The sequence below is a fragment of the Phyllostomus discolor genome, chromosome 2, assembly GCF_004126475.2.
Source record: "Phyllostomus discolor isolate MPI-MPIP mPhyDis1 chromosome 2, mPhyDis1.pri.v3, whole genome shotgun sequence".
Lineage (NCBI taxonomy): Eukaryota > Metazoa > Chordata > Mammalia > Chiroptera > Phyllostomidae > Phyllostomus > Phyllostomus discolor.
Genome location: NC_040904.2, coordinates 192,351,076 through 192,369,742, shown reverse-complemented (window position 1 = coordinate 192,369,742; position 18,667 = coordinate 192,351,076). Strand labels below are relative to the sequence as shown.

General features: G+C 34.4%; 1 protein-coding gene and 1 long non-coding RNA gene across 2 annotated transcripts in view; both read right to left on the bottom strand.

Annotated features, from left to right (window-relative positions):
- Window positions 1-18,667, bottom strand: part of LOC114513858 (NKG2-A/NKG2-B type II integral membrane protein-like) — a 260,653-nt gene that overhangs the window by 154,363 nt on the left and 87,623 nt on the right.
- Window positions 3,999-4,626, bottom strand: LOC114513635. Its single transcript, XR_003685851.2, has 2 exons — window positions 4,588-4,626; window positions 3,999-4,068 (listed from the first exon to the last, which is right to left on the bottom strand). It is a non-coding gene; the product is annotated as an uncharacterized LOC114513635 (long non-coding RNA).

Genomic DNA, 18,667 nt, shown 5'->3' with positions numbered 1-18,667 from the left:
ACATTTTAAATGACATATTATAATTCTTGCTTCTGGCTTTTATTTGTATAATGAGAATTTGAATGCAGGTTTTGTTAATATTAAACATTGAGAAAGATTTTGGACACTAATAAATTGGCCATAGAAAAATGTGACAATGATATTTTCAGATAACTTATTTTGAAAGTAACTTTTAAAAAATTGTTTTTTCTTTACTATTCATATTCAATATTGTTTTGGACCTGTGTATAGCTTGAGAGGTGACCACCCCCATGGATCTGGGACTCGTCTCACACCATGCATATTTATTAGAATATTGTTGACTATATTCTCCATGTTGTGCTTTGCATTGTTGTGACTGATTTTATAACAGGCAATTTACAAAGGAACTTTTTCATAAAGTTTCAAAGTACTCAAGCTTTGAAGCTACTCTTAATTTTCATTCATAAGTAACCATTTTTATCATTCTTCATTAAAAAATAGATATATGGCAAGTAACTCACTTCCCTTTTCAAATAAATGTTGTTTGTTTTGTTTCTTTATTTTTATTGATGAAAGAGAGAGAGAGGGCAATCAGTTAGTTGGTCCACTTAGTGACATTCCTTGGGAGCTTCCTGTATGTGCATGATGGGGCATCAACCAGCATGCTGTGTGTATTTGGATGATGTTCTAACCAGTGGACCTACCAGGACTGGGACTATATTGATGTTGTTTTAACATTCTAATCATAGTATGGAGAGGCAATATATAGGTTATAAGTTGTATTTTATAGTGTTCTTATATACCAATTTGAAAAAGGCAATGTTGTATATAGCAAGCTGTGAGACTTCAAATGCAATCAAATAAAATATTAAGTACCTAAATTGTATATTTGAAACCTAAATAAAGATGATTTTAAAAATGATAAACCAATACAATTATTTTTCTAGGTTAGAGTGATACAATTTATAATATACTTTTATATATTGGACACATTAAGAAAATGTATTTCATGATAAGGTGAAGGGACAAATATAACAATTTCATACCTCTGAAGTTTGATCAAAGAGTAAACATAACATGAGCATTTATTATTGGAGAAAGTAGCTAGAGATTCCAGTAAAAATAGCGCAAATGTGTATTCTTCATGTCTAAGACTGCTCCCATGTCTCCCCCAATCCCCATCTCAGTTCATGAGTAAGAAGTGTAATTCTTACTGTTTGGGAGACACTGAAACACCACTAGTGTAGCCACAGGAGAAGTCCATTTACTCTGGAAGTGGTGGTGAAACTGCCCACTCCTTTTTCAGGTCAAAGTGCTGAATTCACTAGGTTAAAAGTGAAGATGAGCACCCTTTTTATGGTCTGTGTCAGCACAGTGCCAGCTATAAACAGGAAGGTACTCAATGTGAGAGCACAGTACAAGAGGTGATATTAACTCTCTACACCTACTTGGTTGGTGGGAAAAATATTTGCACTGTGTAGAGGAAACAAAGATAATCTGATAAAAATATAGGTCAAAGTCAATTCAAGAACTGATTTTAAAATTGTGAGTACTCCCTTTCAAATACACACACACACACATCAACTAGAAGAGAATGGAGCCATACTGACTTGAGGTATTTGAATACAGTTTTACAAATCATTGGTTGCCAAGTAAGCTATGCAGGCCCAAGGGGAATCCCAGTAATTGAGCCTAAAAATAAAATAATAGCAAGAATTTTAAAAACTGAGTAAGCACACTTCAAAAGAGATGATTCTACAGTAACAGTTTACTGAAGATACAAAAGTATAAATCTAATAGGCATATAGGAGGATCCATGTTTATTGTACTGTTATTGACAATGTGGACTTACCCAAATTTTAAAACCATGCAATGAAACTAAAGATACCTTCCATACTCAGGGGGACAAATCAGCCATACAAAATATCTTTCACTGGGATGAGATGATGGATTTCTTACACAAATATTTAATACTACTTATTACAAATATATATTAACCTAAAATGTATTTTAAATACTATTTTCAAATAACTCTATGGAAATATGATGGCAGTGACTGAACAATTAGGGAAATAAAATCTGTATGAATGAATTAAATAAAATTATCAGTTGAAATATAATTATCTAAATATAAAATTCAATACATTTACATAAATGTTGAGATGTAGAGGAAAGAATTGATGAAATAAAGATGGAGTGACAGAAATAATTAATTCTTGAAGGTAGAGAGAAAGAGATAGAAAAAATAACGGAACCTCGGAGGTCTTTATAGAACTTTATCAGTAAAACCGACTTAGGTATAATTATTGCCCATTAACAAAAAGAAAGACAAAAGAAGACAGAAAAACAATTTTTGAGACACAATGAATGATCATCTTCTTAAATATTATGTTAAAATATATAGACCCATGTATACATAGTTGTTTATGTAGAAAAGGTTATCTGTGATGAATTATGCTATATCAACTAGGTAATGATGCAGGGAAGTGGGAATTTGACCTCTACCACACAGCATCACAAACACAGAATCACAAAAATATACATTCTCAAAGTATTATAAGCCTAAAACTAAAAGTTCAACAGAAAGAAAAAAGACAAACCATAAAGAGTAATGCAGTAGATTATCTTCATGGACTTTGACCAACTTGTGAAATATGTCCAAAATAATTACCAACATCTAAACAAGATATTGGACGATGGTAACATCAATAAATCCTGGCCATTAAAAAACTCCAATAGGAGAAGAAAAATATAATTAAAAGTCAAGAATGCCATTTGCATATCACAAATTCAAAAAAGAGTCTTATGAAAAATATAACTACTTCTAAGAATGAAAATAACAAGTAATATACAGGAGAAATGGTCAAGAGACATGAATGGGCACTTTTCATTCTCACAGTACAGAAATCCATAATAAATGGTGCCCTGAGACATATGTTCAGTTGATCAGTATGAGGAAAATACCCGTTAAAGTCATAATGATGGTTTTATATAATGATCAGAGCTGATGGAATTAAAATTTCTGGCAGTACTAAGCTTTGGATCATGAAAATATTGGATATAATGTGTATTTATACAACAAAGTAGAAAGTGCAGGAATAATTTACATACACATATATTTTTGACGCTGCAATTTCATTCTAATGCAAAAAGGCAATATATTTTAATTACACACATACACCATTAGAACAACTATATTTATAAATTATTATACTATTATAAACATAACATAGTATATCAATTTATATATTATATGTATTATTGTATATAAACTATTATAAATATGACATATTTGGAAAAATACATACATAAAGATTTTTATTAAATAATTACTCGTAGCAACCACATGTTAAAAATATCTCTATTCTGAGCAGAATAGATTAAAGAATGTGAGATATGTACAATATAGCAGTGAGAAGTAACAAACTTCAGGTTCATTCAATAATATGAGTTAATTGAAAAACAATCATGTGGGAGGTAAGAGACATGTAAAATGCATTATGAATGATTCCCATTATATAAAATTCAAAATTAATCAAAGACAATTTATGATATAAAATCTCAGAACAGTGTTTGAGTGAGGAGAGAGGAGAAGTTGTGAGAGAGTGCACAGGAGCAGGCTGGCAACACCTACTTCATGACCAATTTCAGTCTGTGTAACACACACAATCATATCTATAGTCTCCATGATGCTTGGTACAATTAAGTAGCAAAGTTTACTTTAGGAAAAAAAGCATTTATAGAAGCATGATTGTGTATGAAAATCAAGAACTGAAAATTATCTAATACACATTAAAAGCATAAAATATAAATCAAATATTACAGATTCAAACAATAAAATACTAACAGTCTTTACAATAAATTACAGATATATACAAAAATATGAATGAATTCCATAGAAATATAAAATAAAATGCTCTTCTAAGTAAAATGTTGGAAACATTAAAAATCTTACCATTTCCTCTGCATTATCTATATAGAGCAGGTTAGAGCTCTTAGAAGCACAGGCCATCAAACTCTCATTCCATGTTTTCTGCTCAGTGCTGATGTAATAGCAGTTGTTGGAATACATTAACCACTTTGGTGGACATCGACCACAATGATATGCTGAAGGAAAGATTATGTATTGTCATCCAAGAACAATATGAATTTTAAAATGAAAATTAATTTCTGTATTTGCACAGGTATAGACAAATTAGTGCACAATATATGTAAATACCTTCAGAGACTTGCATATATAAAGCATAATACACTCATGCACACTCATACATACTCACAGAGAAGGGACTGCCCCTCATTCCCTAATTGATGTGCCCATATTAAGCAAACACACAAACAAAAATATCCACTTTCTGTATGTCCTGAATGTCACTGACTGAAACCGCATTTTTAGAAACCAAAGTTATCTTTCAACCAACTGGCAAAAATGAGTACGATAAATTAAATTAATATTTCTTTATATTTTTGAATAAACATACACTTTTCTATATTCATTATTTATATATATTTATCCCTGTGTTATAATTTATGTTCCCCCACCAAAAATATAAAATCTATAAATTTTGATTGTGTTAGAGACAAGGTAGGAACTGTATTGAAATCAGAACATAGAAAATAATTTGGTACCTTTCTGGTTCCCTGTTGTCTCATTCCCTGTCTCGTTCCTTCTCTGGCTTGCTGTTAAAATAATATATAATTTATATTATGTACATGAAAGAAGAATTATTTTTTACCAGTATTACATTAGATAGAGAAGAAGTAATTATTATAAAAATGTAATGGTGATCTACATAAATTAAAATACTTTTGTTTCTTACTTTGAAATGTGGTATATTGTCCAGGATTATAATGGTCTGGAATAAAATTGATTTTAAAGAAAAATTAATAAAGCTATGATAATTTGGGAAAAAACATTCAAAAGCCTTAAGAACCAAGCTTCACCAATTCTTACACTATATGGATTAATCAATATGAAGAATTTATTTGTATTTCTTAATAAGGTGTCCTAATGCATGCCTTGAATTACAACATAAAAATATCTCTGGATATATGGGATATATAAATATATATATATATATATATATAAGCTATTTTTTGACATTTTTATTTATTATTTATTGACTGTTGTTCAAATACAATTGTCTCCATTTTCACCCCATTTAGGCCACCGATCTGATCTCACCCATTCCCACCTTCCACCCTCAAACTTATTCCCTTTGGCTTTGTCCATGTGTCCTTTATACCTGTTCCTTGATGGCCTTCCCCTATTCTCCCCCATTATCCCTCTCCCCACTCTCCTTTAGTTACTGTCAGTTTGTTCTTAAATTCAATGTTTCTGGTTATATTTTACTTGCTTGTTTGTTTTATCCATTAGGTCCACTTATAGCTGAGATCATATGGTATTTGTTTTTCACATCCTGGCTTATTACACTTAGCATAATGCTCTCCAGATCCACCCATGCTGTCACAAAGTGTAGGAGCTCCTTCTTTCTTTCTGCTGAATAGTATTCCATTGTGTAAATGTACCACAGTTTCTTTATCCACTCATTTACTGGAGGCCTTAGGTAAGTTCCAGAACTTGGTTATTGTAAACTGTGTTGTTATGAACATTTGTGAAATATATTTGCTAATGTTATCTTGGACAAAGGTTTGATCTTCAAAGTATATAAAGAACTCACACAACTCCACTCCAGGACAACACACAACCCACTTAAAAAATAGGCAAAGGACTTAAATAAAATACTTTTCTAAATAGTAGTTATTTATCCCCTGGACAAATTCAGAATAAGAATTTTGCACCTACTCTAAAGGCATACTTTGAAATGAGAGCTGTATTTTCTAATATTATGAACTGTTTGGAGGCACTGATGTTCATGGCAGTGATGAACATCATGGCACTGATGGAGTCAGTGATGTTAACAGTGAAGAGTTTCATATAATCTTACAATTATTTACTTACGTTGATTAACAGCTCTTGTCACCACAGTGGACATCAGGACAAGGCAGATGACCCCTAGGATCCCAGCAATGACCCTCTCTGGAAGTGATGGGGATGCTGCAGGGGGGGAAATGGAAACACTGAGAAAGGACGGATGGGGAGAGTTGTTTGGACAGTTTCAACACAGAGAATCATGTATATACACTTGGACCCCAAGCCCATATCTACCATTGTAATCTTCCTCTCAAAATATACAATGCATTTTCACTAAATATAATGCTCTATGAGTTAATGGTCAAAGATTACAGCTTACATCAATGTCTGAATGAAATTAGTACTCAGCTTTCATCTGAGAATACCACCTTCCAACTTCAAGTCCTGATCCTGAAGATGAAAAAATATGTGAGCTTACCCCCTTCTCTTACCCACACGTCTGCACCCAGCTGCACATCCAAGAACAGTTATACTGTGTCTGTTGAATTTGTTATCCTTGCAGTGGTCATTCTTGTCACTCCCTCGAAGATCCTGAGAAGTATTTTGAAGATTTAAATCTGCATAGGTTAGTTCCTGCTCAGTTCCTGGAATGGAGCCTTTAGTGCCCTCAGGTTTCATGTGCTGTCTCTTTGGGTCCTTAACCCGATTCAGTTCTGCGTAGGTTACTCTTTGGTCACTCATGTCTGCAGCTGAGCTGTGGCCGAGACTGTGCTCTAGAATGTGTGTGCTTACATACAAGTGACACACATAATGAAGAGATCCCTCACAGTGACACTGGGCGGGGTACAGGGTGAGTATCTGGCTCATTTCCCAGTTAAAAACCTGATGTTGTGCTTATAGATTTCTTAGATCTTTAAACAAGTGCCTCATGGTAGATACAATTTTTAAGATATTCTACATTTGACAATATATTATTTGTTTGAGCAATAAAAAGCTGTTTGTTAGCGACGAATAAAATAATTTCATAAATAACATCCTTGTTTATTTAATCTCAGATTCTACAGAAATATTGTAACAACATTAGAATGCTAGTATGAAAAATAAAATGCAATATTAGATAAAAGAGACTCACAATATTTATGATTAATTTTAAGTTGAATAATGATTAAGGACTGAGTGTCCTCAAAATGGGGCACTAATCATGTTGGCATATCTAGTAATTTTCTGACTAAATTTTTATTTAGTGACATACATTTAGTCATTAAAGAGGATGAGCTGTTAGCAAATGATATATTATGAATAAAAATGTTTCATATGTTAAAAAATCTCTGTCATGCTAAACTTACTCAAGACTTAAACATATTGAAAACGAAGTGAAATTTGTGGGAGCCACAGTAATGAATCCGATGGTGCAATTTAATAATTCAGTCAACGGGCTCTGTGGCTAGTGAGTTCTAGAATTAATTTTGGCTTTGAAATTGCAAATGTATGACCTTTACAAAGCAACTTAGTGTCTAGCAACATAGTTTACTAATATAAAGTGGGAATAAAAATATGTATACATAATACATGTAAAACTTAATATTTTACCTTTTTTAAGCTCTCCAAAATATCTGAGTTATACTAGTATAATTTGAACACATTTTTAATGTTATTTCTGATACATACCACTTGAATGCTGTAGCTTAATTCATTGTGCAATGTCTATCAGTGTAGTACGATCTCTAGCAATGGAGACTCAATATTTAAATAGTCTTTTGATTATTTATAATTAAGATTCAATTAGAATTTTATGACAGTACTTCATCCTGATTTTTATTGAAAGCCAACTGCATTTATTTAATCTAATTAAATGCATAAAATATTATGTTTCACTTCCATAATTAATATAATTTATTTCCAATATCTCTTTTTAGGGGCTGGGCTAAATAGAAAATAATAAATAATTATATCTATATTGATTATAAAATCAAAAAATAGCTGTTCCTTTTCATATTCTTAGAGGATTTTTACTTCAAATGGTTTTGATTAACACGCTCAATTATTCTTGTGTATATACAATTGAGTAATTGTCTACAGGCAAGTATTTGAATAGTTCAAGATATCTTCCACCATATTTCATATTTTATTCTTGACTTTTTACTCTAAATTGTTTAAATAAAATAGCAACATTCTCTTTGCTTTGATTGCATATCAATTGTACCTCACTGTTATCACATCTTATGTTGTAATCTCCCCCTGCATGAGATGGGCTAAGACAGAGACAGGAGAGGAGAGACACGTACATACCTCTGGAAGCCAGGAAGTCCTGCATCCTGTAGTGGGAGACCAGCTAACTCTTGTAAACAAACAATCTCTGTGGTCTTCACAGACTGACCTGTGAAGGCTCAGAGTGAGGCATGAGTTCAAAAAGCAGATTTGTCAATAACGTGTCACCTAACGTTTGAACAGGAAATTCTTACACTGGGTCTATTTTGAAGAGTGTGTATCTCATCACACACCTCCAGATTCTAGGAGTCTTTGGCTTGGTAGTGTACATTCAGTTTGTTTTTTGGCAAATGTATCTGGAAATTGTTTTCTTAATCTGAAAGGTTTTAGGGGAAAAAGACTGGACCACTTATGCTGTGAGCTTACTCCCATCTTCATCACAGCCTCTGAAATCTTAGGCCTTGTTAAGAATATCTTGTATGTGTAAATTCTACTCCTAGACAGGGTTATTTAATTTCGGCTTTACATATTTCTCTTCCTTATATTCTCATTCCGGCATTTCTATTACAATGGAAACAATTTTAAAATCATAATTCCACAAAGAATAGTTATTTGATGATACTTGTTGGCAATATTCTGAAAAATCACTACATTTTCACTGTTATGGTAACTGTCACAATCACTAATCCCATACCTTTTTCTCCATTTCTTGCCTCAGTTCTTAAGATTCCTTCATTCATTTTATTGTTAGTACCTGTTATTTAGATTTCCCTTGGTAAAGATAATATCTCTGTGACAGATAAAACATTAAGCAATATTGAGCTGTATCACCATGGCAGAGATTAAATTGTTATATAACTACTAATTGGACTTTTGTTGATTCATTTTCAGATCACTACTAATTGTCTGTAATTTAATAGGAATCATTCTTTTAAATGACAAAAGCACAAATCTAACTATGTAGGAGGGAAATAAAGGTAATTTAATGTTTTTCCTTATTAATAAGATGGGAGAGACAGAAAAAGTAGCCTTCTGAAAGACAATTTGAACGACACATGAGCATCAAAAGGAACAAAAATTTACTGCATAATGTTTGATTTGCATATGTTGCAAAATGATTACCACAATAGGTTCAGCTAACATCCACCTTCTCATAGAGTAAGAATTAAAATAAATAAAGAATATATGGGTTATTCACAGTGTTTGTGTTACCCAAATACTAATCACATAGTAGCTGTCTCTGTCATTATACCAGCGATATTCTACCTTTCACCTCTCATGGCACAATTAACTAATTACTAAAACTCTGTGGCACACCAAAAAAGTATTTTTTGCTGATTTGAAAAAACATAGGTATTGACTTATGAAAAATAATATTTTGATTGACTTATGAAAAATAATAATACTACTACCTACTGTTTTTGCTTCAATGTGACTTTTTAAAATATCAGGCTCCTATAGTTGTATATAATGAGATCTGTCTGAGAAAAGTCCAGCCATTGTTAATGTAATGAAAATGGTTTGTGTGACATCATTGTAACATGGCAGCCAAGGATAGTGGACTAGAATGCACATGTGTGAACAATGACAACTACACTGTACTATTCAGTGGGGGCAGTAGACACCACTGATTGAGCATGTGTGCTGTGTGGCTGTCACATTTAGAATGACTGAGGAAGTATAGAGCAATGAACCTGCACCAAATTTTGTGATAAGCTTAAATATTTCTCCATGGAAACTACTGGGATGGTTTAGAAGGCTTTCAGAGATGATGCAATGAGTGCAGTGCAAGCAATAAAGTGTAGCAGAAATGCTTCAAAGGTGGTTGAGTATCTACTAAAAGTAACTCATGTCCTGGAGGGTCTACAACCAACAAAACACCTGAGAATGTTGAGCATGTAAGCTCTGCAATCAACAAAGATGGGCAACTGACAGTGCAAGATCTAGCAACTGATCTGGGGATTCCAAAAACTACTGTGTCTTTGACTTTGTTTTATTTTAATTGTTCTTCAAGTTCAGTTTTCTGTCTTTTACTCCCATCCTAAACCACCCCCCAGTGCTCCCCACCTCCATCACATTTGCACCCCCAGTTATTTTTTGTCCCTGTGTCCTTTATAGTTGTTCCTGTAAACCCTTCCCCTTTTCCCCTGAAATTCCCTCCCTTCTCCCCTCTGGTCACTGTCAGCCTGTCATGTATTTCAGTGTGTTTGGTTATATTTTGCTTGCTTGTTTGTTTTGTTGTTTAGGTTCCTGTTAAAGGTGAGATCATACAGTATTTGTCTTTCTCCCTTCCTGATCAGCACGCAGTCAACCTAGTGTGCACTCTCCCCAGGGCTATCCTGGCCTCTCTCCCTGGGCTTTTGGTACGTGATCCAGGCCTTCCTCAGAGCATACCCTTCCCCGAGTTACAAGTGTAGGCTCCTGGCCTTTTTCAGAGTGCACTCTCCCCGGTTTGCCAGCCCACACCCTTGGCAAGGTGGCTTCAGGTCCCATGGGTTCTGGCAAGGACTCTTCCCAGGGCTATAGGAATGCAGGCTCAGGCTTCCACACTGCCCAGCTGGGTGTAGGGGAGGCCAGAGCGACTGCTGCAGGAGAATTCCCCAAACATTGTCTCTTTCTTCACTTTTGCTTTTTGAGAAATTCCTCCTACTCAAGCCTTCCCCCATGTACAGCAGACTGGTGTCTCGCACAGCCCAATTCTCCAGCCAGACTTGGGACTAACTGGATCAGGGCCCAATAAGGCCGGACTCTCAACTCTCCCCAGTGGGTGTTCACAGACTCCCTGTGTGCTCACAGCCCCTGTGTGTTGGTTACTTAGCCCTTATTCCCCTCTTTGCAGCTTCCAGCAACCAGGTCTCTTCAGGTGCTGCTCAAACCTCAATTTGCTGGGGAGGGAGCAGCCAACTCAGCTCTCTGCCAAGTACCTTGTGGCAGAACCAGGGGGTGCTGGGCCTGGGGCTGCAGCCACCCTGGTCCCTGCACTGGTCCCTGAGGCCATATTTTACTGAACTACTCTGTTTACCACCTGCTTTTTCAATATCTGCTACAATTTTTGGCCTTTTATTTTCATATATGCTCAGGCATTGTTGGCTGTTTGCTCTGTTCCTCCATAGATCAGCTAGGATTTTCTCCCATGTGTACGAAAAAGTGGAATCTGCTCCCTCCTTCCTCACTGCCACCTTCCTCCTCTGTGTCTTAGATTTTGATGCAGGATCTTAGCATGGGAAAATCCCTTCAGTGGCCTCTGCTACCTGAGCAGAAGGAACATCCTGCTCCACTTGCTAATGATTGATTCAAACTGAGACCAATGAACCAGAATTTCTCAAGATGGTCAAAACTGGAGATGAAATATGGGTCTGTGGCTGTGATCCAGAAATGAAGGCCCAGTGGTCACTATGGAAGTCACCTGGTTCTCCAAGCCTGAAGAAGGCACAGCAAAGTTGCAGCAAGGTCAAGACCACATTAACTGTGTTTTTTCATTGGGAAGGTGTTGTGCATCATGAGTACAACCCTCGAGGCTAAACAATTCATGAAGAGTACTGCCTCAATGTCCTTTGTCATTTGAGGGATGCAATAGGACAAAAACAGCAGCAGCTATGGGCTTCTGGTGATTTCAGCTTCATCACAACAGCGTGCCTGCTCATGCATCAGATCTGGTGCAGACTTTTTTTTGTGAAACAAATCACCCAGGTGACTCAGCATCATTATAGCCCAGATTTGGCACCCTGCAACTTCTGAATATTCCAATAACTAAAATCACCTTCGAAAGGGAAGAGATTTCAGACCATTGATTAGATTCAGGAAAACAGAACAACACATTGACAAAAAATCAAAGAAAGGATTTTGCAGAGTATTTTGAAGAGTGGGAGAGATGCTGGAAGAACTGTGTGAGGTCCCTGGGTACATACTTTGAAGCATATCAACACATCATTGTCATTTGTACAAGATTTCTTATATCTAGTATCTTCCTTAATAAGTGTCTCTATTTTTCATATTACATGGCTGGATACTTTCTGGATTTCTGTACCAGGAATTAACCAATCAGACACAAGATTATTATGAGACATGATCAAGAAGTTAAACTCTGTAATGACCTGTATATTTATTGTTGAAGGAAGTGCATTTACACAGGATGGATAATGTTGTGTTGGTTGTTGTCATTTTTTACTTTGACAATCTAAGGGAAAGGAGGTCAGTGTCCCTGACTAAACACTCAGGTATGGCATCTTTTAAAGATTCTTGTAGCACTTCTGTTCAAAATTGCTCAGAAAGGCTGTTGTGGTATTACAGTGCTTGTTTTCAAATCTCCTTTATTCATGAACCTCCTGGAATTAAATCATTGGGTGGAATGCAGCATTAAAGTTACCTATATGATCACCACAGGTTTACAACCTTTGCAGTATCATGTTCTTGAAATGAAAAGAAAGACACAGTAACTTCCATTTATAGTGTCCTACCAAAGCTCTTCAGCAAAAACCCCTTCAACTCTCTACCTCTAACCACTGACATGGTCTGCTCCTGACACCCTACCATGGACATTGTCATGACTTGGTTGTCTAACATCATCAAAAGCTAATAACCCTCTATATGATGTATTCACAGAAGGTCACCACCAACCTGGTGCTATGTCCCAATCCCTATGTCATTCAATTCAAATCATATCATCATATAGGCATTTTGTCATCTCACATCATCATGTGGAAAGGAGGATGAGTACAGCACAGTAAGATATTTTGAGACAGAAAGAGATCACATTCACAAAACTTGTGTTACTTTCTATTGTTATAATTGTTCTGTGTTATTATTGATTATTATTGTTAATCTCTTAATGTGCATAATTTATAAATTACACTTTATCGTCAGTGTGTACATGTAGGAAAAATATAGTACACAACAGGGTTCAGCACTTTCCATGGTCTGAGGCATCTCCTGGGAGTCTTGTAATGTACACCCTGCAGACACTGGGGAAACTACTGCGTATCTTCACAGCAGGGTTAGCGATAGTCATGTTGTACTTACATCTTTACTATGTATTTGTTTTAGAGCTGAACTTTGACTTTTTGACCACCCTCCTTTAATCCATTCTCTGCCCAAATCCCTACCTTTGGAACCACTAGTCCGATCTCTTTTCATATGACCTGTTTTTAATGTCATTTTTGGATTTTACATATGAGATCATACAGGATTTTGTGACTATAGCTTTATAGTATAGCTTGAAATCAGGAAGTGTGATACCCCTGCTTAGTTCTTTTTCCTCAGATGTATTTGATGATTCAAAGCCTTTTGTGGTTTCATATATGTAGGAGTGGTTTTTTTCCACTTCTCTAAAATCTGTCTGTGGAATCTTGATAGGGATTGCATTGAACTTATAGATGGTTTTTGGTAGTATTGGCAATTTAACACTATTATTTTTTCCAACAAATGAACATGGAATACCTTTGATTTATCTGTGTCTTCAATTACTTTCATCAATATCTTGCCATTTTCTGCATAGAGATCTTTCATCTCCTTAGTTAAATGCATTCCTAGTACTTGACTGTTCCTGAGTCTATTGTAAATGGAATTGATTTCTTTACTTCTATGGCAGAAGTTTTGTTATTAATGTATACAATATTACTGCTTTTGTTGCAATATGTACTTTCTAGGCCCAATATTTTGAGTTTTTAATCATGGTAAATGTTCAATTTTTGTCAAATGCTTTTCTGAATTTATGGTGATAATCATATAATTCTTTCATTCTGTTAATGTGCTGTGTCATATGAAGTAATTTGTCTGTGTTAAACCATCCTTGCATCCCAGGTGTAAGTCCCATTAGATCATGGTGAATGATCTATTAATGTGCTGCAAAATTTGGTGTATTAGCATTTTACTGAGAATTTTTGCTTTTAAATGTATCAGGGACATTATCTTGTAGTTTTCTATTCAAGCAGTGCCCTTCAATGGTTTTGGTTTCAGGATGATGCTGGCCTCATAAAAAGAGTTTGGGAGTGTTCACTCCTCTTTAGTTTTTTAGAAGAGTTTGTGAATTGGTGTCAATTCTCTTTTAAACATTTAGTAAAAATTTCAGGAGAAGCCATATTGTCTTGGGTTTATCTTTATTGGGACTTTTTGATTACAGATACAATCTCCTTACTAGTAATTGGTCTATGTGAATGTCTATGTTTCTTGATTTAATCTTGGTATGTGTATGTTTCTAAAATTCTCCACCTTTTAAAATTGTCCAGTTGTTGACATACAATATTTCATAGCAATCTTTTATGACCCTTTTAATTTCTGTAGTTTCTGTTGTAATGTCTTCTTACTCATAATTTTGTTTTCTTTAATTGCATCTCTTTTTAACTTCCTTAGTCCAGCTAAGGGTTTATGAAATTTCTTTTTTCAAAGAAGCAACTCTCAGTTGACTTAATCTTCTCTATTGTTTTTCACTTGTCAATTCATTTATTTCTGTCCTAATATTTATTTTTTCTCTTCTGCTGACTTTGTGCTTGGTTTGTTGTTTCTAGTTTCCTAAGGCATAGAGGTAGGTTGTATGACAGGAATTGAGTTAATTTTATACACTTTCCTACAAAAGGCATTCTTTAGGCTCTGTTGGTATTAGTACTGAAAAGTACCATTAAAAGTATGGTAGTGTTGGAGATTATTACCCTAAGTGAAATCAGAAAAAGACAAATACCATATGCTCTCACTTATATATGGCATCTAAAGAACAAAATAAACTCATGAACAAAATAAAATACAGGCATTGATACATGGAGCAGACAGGCATCTGTCAGAGGGGAGGTGTGGTGGAAGGGACTGGATGAAAAAAGGTAAGAGATAAGGCAATGAACCTATGTGCATAACCTTGAACACAGGGAACAGAGTGATGATGGTCAGAGGGAATGCAGCTGGGGGCTGGGTGATGTGAGCAATGGGGGGGGCAGTTAAAAGTAATGGTTTTGTACAATAAAAATATAGTTAAGAAAAGAATAGGATGGAAACAAGGGAGGGAGGTGGGGAAGGCTGAGGTGTTAGGAAGACATGGGTGAAAAAGGCAGAAAACTGTATTTGAAGAACAATAAACAATGTTAAAAAACAAATTGGAACTGTAAAAAAAGAAGAAAATAACAAAAAAGATGAACAGTTTTTAAAAATATATAACAATACTTTTATACAAAGTCTTCAGGAAACTGAAAAAGAACAATGCTTTCCAATATATCTTTGATAATAAAAACTGCTGAATATTAACTGACCATAAAGACATGGGTTTATTTCTGGTTTCTCTATTTTGTTCCATTGATCTATGTAACTCTTCTTATGCCAATACCATAATGATTTGATTACAGTGGCCTTGTAATATAGTTTGATGTCAGGTATTATGATCCCTCTTACTTAGTTCTTTTTTCTCAAATATGCTGCAGCTATTTGGGGCCATTTATCATTCCATATAAATTTTTGAAATGTTTGTTTTCTATCTGTGAAATATTTCATTGTATTTTAATAGTAATTATGTTGAACAAAGGGAGCAAAAACATTAAAGAAGTAAAAATGGCATCTTAAACAAATGGTGTTGGGAAATATGGACAGCTACATGCAAAAAAAAAAATGAAACTTGACCACCAACTTACACCATACATAAAAATAAGCTCAAGATGGATAAAACAATAAAATATATGTTGCAACACCATAAAAGTCCTACAGGAGAACATAGGCAGGGAAATCTCAGATATTTTATGCAGCAATATTTTCGCTGATACGTCCCCTAGTCCAAGGGATATCAAGGAATGAATAAACAAATAGGACTTCATCAAAATAAAAACCTTCTGCATGGCTAAAGAAAACATAAAAAAAAAACAAATGAAACGGGAACCAACTGTGCAGGAAAATATATTTCCCAGTGACACCTCAGACAAGGGTCTGATCTCCACAATGTATAAAGAGCTCACATAACTACACTCCAGGAAGACAAACAACCCAATTTAAAAATGGGCAAAGGACCTGAAAAGACAATCTCCAAGGAGGACATACAGAGGGCCCAGACACACAGGAAAGGATGCTCAGCATCACTAGCCCTTAGAAAGATGCAAATTAAAACCACCATTAGATACCAATCAAACCATTCAGAATGGCCCTCATAAACAAGTCAACAAACAACTACTGGTGAGGCTGTGAAGAAAAGGGAACCCTAGTTAGTACATTGCTGGTGGGAATGCGGACTATTATAGCCACTGTGGAAAATAGTAAGGAATTTCCTCAAAAAACTAAAAATAGAACTGCATTTTTACCCAGCAATTTCACTGCTGGGATTACATACTAAGAATCCCAAAACAACAATTTAAAAGAACCTGTGCACCCCAAAGTTCATTGCAGCACAATTCACAATAGCCAAGCACTAGAAGCAACCTAAATGCCCACCAGTAAATGAATGTATAAAAAAAAAAAAGAGACATTGAAATAAAGACCAAACTGACAGTAACCAGAGGGGAGGGCATAGGGGGATAATGGTGTAGAGAAGAGGAAGGGTCATCAAGGGACATGTATAAAGGACCAATGGACAAAGCCAAAGGTGGGTAGTATTCACAGTGAGAGGGATGGCAAAATTAGTGGCAGGAAAAGGGAGACAACTGTACTTGAACAACAATAAAAAGTAAATAAGTAAGTAAGTAAATAAATAAATAAATAGAAGCTGTCAAGTATAATATAATGTAAATAACAACTCATTCAGAAGTCTTTATAAACAGTAATACAAAAGCAACTTAATATAAGTGTTATATATGCACTATTGTTTAAAGAAGGAGAAAACAAAATGATTATTGTGGCTTTATTTTAGAAATGCAAGATTGGTTTAATATTTGAATGAAATAAAGGTAGTTTATTTCATAAACATTATACAGAGAAAACATCTCTCATTCCAAATGATACAACAATAATAAAAATGGAACATCAATCAAATATAAAATCTATTAGAAAATAGCAAAATTATACAATTGCTTTAATATGTGAAAAGTGTATTGGAAAACATTTAAAACCAAACTCATACTTTGTGATGAAATATTTAAATATTTTTCCTAAAATAGAGAAGAATCCATATAGAACTTTTACTCTCCATACTATCCAACATTGGAAATGAAATACTACTCTAATGGTAATAGGTCAAGAAAATGAAATCATTGTACCACGGAAAAAGAAATTAAATGCTTATATAAACTATTCAAAGGGATATATGTTTGAAAAGATAAAACTAATACAACAAAATTAACATGTAAACCTCACTTGTATATCTTTTTAAAGTAGCAAAAAGTACTGAAGAAAATTTGTAAAGAAATATGCCATTTGCAAAATCATGACTATGAAGTCTCAATACTGATATTTCTTTAAGACTTCAATATAGGAAAACTTTAAAATATAGTAAAGAAATGAAAGAAAACCAAGTACATGGAAGATTAAAGCATGATTTGATTGGAAAAGTCAATATTTTAAAATGCCTAATCTTTGTAAATTAAAGTAAATGAAGTCCCAAACATTATCCATAGCATTTTTTTTAAACCTCACTGAGGTGTAATTACAAAGCACACAGTTCATGCATTTAGAGTGTGCATATTGGCGATTTTAAATACATTCACAGAGCCTTGCAGCTATCACCACTACCAGAATTTGGAAAGTTTTCAACCCACAACAGAAGCAGTGAGTGAACCAATCAGTCCTCATTTCCTGTTCCCACATATCCCCAGGCCTCTGGGGATTTTCCTGTTCTTTTTTTTTTTTTAAATGTATTTTACTGATTATGCTATTACAGTTGTCCCATTTCCCCACTTCACTCCCCTCTGCCCTGACTAGTCTTGATAGTTCATTTAAATTAACTCATATGACATGTTATCTTCTAGAAAAGTTGAATGTCACAAACATAATGTTGGGCAAAAAATGATAGGCACTAAAAGAAAGCATATCTGTACTTTTGGATGTGTGCATTATTTTCCAGCAATGCTTATGGAATTCTTTTCATTACTACAACAAATAATTCATTTGAAGACATATGCAATCATAACATTATTCCCGTTTCATGAAAAATAGTTACCCGGCAGAATCTAAGTTTGAACTGTAAAACCTTTGCTTGCAAATATACATTTTTAAAGATTCACAACTACTTTACATGAGCCCATTTCTGTGTAGTGTAGCACAATTCAGGTTACCAAATTGCACTTCTGCTATCCTGTAATGGAGAAAATGCACAATCTTTTTGTTACATTATATGAGGGCAATCCATGAAACAACAAATAGCATATTTTATGAAAGCATAATAGAATATTTTACAAATGAGCAGTGATATTTTTCATGCAATATAGTAAGAGTTGGTTATTAAGAAAACTTGGTAGTCATTCTTCATATTTATATGAACATTTCATTAAATCTGAATAACATGCTCACAATTCAACTTAAATGTATTAAGAAAGCTCTTCAGGATTGTTGTCTTTTATGTTTTCCTTTTATGTAGCACAAAATAAAGAAAAACTCACACTAGTATGGGAGTTGAACCATATATCGACATCCATGGATGATCACTGCTTCTATGAAAATCTCCACTCCGTGATGCAGGTGATAGGAAACTCAGAATTTTCTACCCCCAAATAAACAAAACATTTATATCAT